The sequence below is a fragment of the Bubalus kerabau genome, chromosome 20 (assembly GCF_029407905.1).
Source record: "Bubalus kerabau isolate K-KA32 ecotype Philippines breed swamp buffalo chromosome 20, PCC_UOA_SB_1v2, whole genome shotgun sequence".
In the NCBI taxonomy this organism is placed as follows: domain Eukaryota; kingdom Metazoa; phylum Chordata; class Mammalia; order Artiodactyla; family Bovidae; genus Bubalus; species Bubalus kerabau.
This window is the reverse complement of record NC_073643.1, coordinates 1,609,499-1,611,852: the sequence shown is the minus strand read 5'-3', so window position 1 is coordinate 1,611,852 and position 2,354 is coordinate 1,609,499. Positions and strand designations below refer to the sequence as shown.

At 48.4% G+C, this 2,354-nt stretch overlaps 1 pseudogene; it reads left to right on the top strand.

Annotated features, from left to right (window-relative positions):
- Nucleotides 1–1,960: 1,960 nt before the first annotated feature.
- Nucleotides 1,961–2,079, top strand: LOC129635646 (uncharacterized; annotated as a pseudogene).
- Nucleotides 2,080–2,354: the final 275 nt, after the last annotated feature.

Genomic DNA, 2,354 nt, shown 5'->3' with positions numbered 1-2,354 from the left:
TAATCCTTCATATGCATGGAGTGCCAACATCATCCTTTTGATTCCTGTCCCTCAGACTGTACAAAAAGAATACCTAAGGAGTTGAGACAAGAGCCACTGGAGGGCTTCGTCTGCTCTGCTAAGAGCTAGCGCTACTAAGGGAAGAAGCCCAATGCGCTTTCAATCTGCCCAAATCTGGGGTGTCCCAATCTGTGTCCTCAGGAATCTCATGCTCACCAGCAATGCCTCAATCCATATAGTCCAGAGGCATAGCCACGACAAGAACTTGCCTGTGTGTCTGTGGGGTCAGGATGGTGATTTCCAGTCTGAGAGATGTCCCTGGAGCTAGAGCTCCAGCTCGCTCCCTAAAGTGCTCCTGTCTGCAGTGTCCTGTAAAACTTGGAATGGGGGCCTTGCTAGAAAAGCACAATAACAGCATGGATTGCAAGTCCCTTGAAAGTCTACAATCCGGCACACGAGGTTAATAACTTTAATTCCCCAAGCAGATATGAAATGGTCAGAGGGACCAGGAAAAGCTGACTGGGGAAAAGAAGTTCAGTCCACATGCTTCTGATTTAGTAAAGTAGCTGCTGCTGCTGCTGCTAAGTTGCTTCAGTCGTGTCCGACTCTGTGAGACCCCAGAGTTGGCAGCCCACCAGGCTCCCCCGCCCCTGGGATTCTCCAGGCAAGAGTACTGTAGTGGATTGCCCTTTCCTTCTCCAATGCAGGAAAGTGAAAAGGGAAAGTGAAGTCACTCAGTCGTGTCCAACTCTTAGCGACCCCATGGACTGCAGCCTACCAGGCTCCTCCGCCCATGGGATTTTCCAGGCAAGAGTACTGGAGTGGGGTGCCATTGCCTTCTCCATAGTAAAGTAGAGACCACAGTAAACGAGCAAAAGAATCTCAACTCCGAGTGTTCTTACCTTGTCTTGAAGATCTTGGACAAGCCCCCAAGATGATAACCTAGCAGTCAACGGTGACCGATGCCACTGGATTCATGGTGTCTGAAGAAGAAGATATTACTCTGGGGCCAAAGACAGTCTCAGTCATTCAGAGCTTTGTGTATATTTTATTTAAAGTGAAGGTGACAGAAAAAGCTTCTGACACAGACATCAGAAGGGGCTCACTAATTTAAGTGGGGCCATATATACGTCTCAACTAGCCTCTGAGAATAGACAAAAAACATCTCAAGGATGTGAGCGTTTTGCCCAGACCCTTTCCTATAGCATACATCCAAAGCTCAAAAAGAGGAATGTCCTTGAACCTGAGATACTGCTCCCTACAATGCCTACTTGTCTTAGGCCAAAGAATGTGAAAAAGCAAGCAAGCTTGCCTCCTCCTTAAAGGGGCTTTAGGCTTGGACTCTTTATCAACCTGCTGGGACAGGTAAGTATACAGTTAAAATCAGAAAACTCTAATGTGGTAATGGTGGTGAGTAAAGCATTTGTATAACATACCACTGATAACTCATATAAGTATATCACTTATAAATTCAGTATGAAGGTCAAAAGATAAAATATCAAAATAATGATAACTACAAAATGAAATAATGGAACCATGTTTGAAGAATTAGATGACAGTATGATACTAAGTCAACAAACAGAGAGACCCAATGAAGAGCTACAAATTATTTTTTTTAAAGGAAACTAACATAAATTCTGGATTTGAAAACGAAAATAATTGAAATGAAAAATTGATAGGTTCAATAGCACATATGAGATGCTGGCAGAAATAATCCATAAACTTGAAGATGAATTCATAGAAATCAATGTAAAAATAAAGAGAAAAAAATGTTGAGGGAAAATGATCTAAGGCATCCATTCATTACACCATCGAGTATGGAAGGAGAGAGACTCTCAGAAAGCAGGGAGAGAAAGGGGAAGGAGTAAAATTACTTGTAGTCGGAATGGCTGACCGGCAGGTCAGAGCGAAAGGGAGGCGCAGCGCAGGGCTCTTAGGGCGCCGGGCGGCAGCGGCCTCCGTCTAAGGCCATAGCACCCTGAACGCGCCCTGTCTCGTCTGATCTCGGAAGCTAAGCAGGGTCGGGCCTGGTTCTTACTTGGATGGGAGACCGCCTGGGAATACCGGGTGCTGTAGGCTCTTTGCCTTCCCTCTCCTTTAGCCCCCGCCCCCACGTCCCAACTCTTGGGCTCCCGGACCCCAACCCCTCCTGGGGGTGGGTGGCCAGGGCACCGACTCCCGCTGCAGACCTGGGGTGCCTCCGCGCGGCCCGCGAGCCCCTCTGCATTTGGCTTCCAGGAAACCAGAGGACCGTCCCGCGGGTCTCCGTCTGGGGCTCCCTTGGCGTGCCTCAGGCAATCCCCGGGGGGCTGCACCAGCTCCAGCCCCAGCCCCAGCCCCAGCCCCAGCCCTAC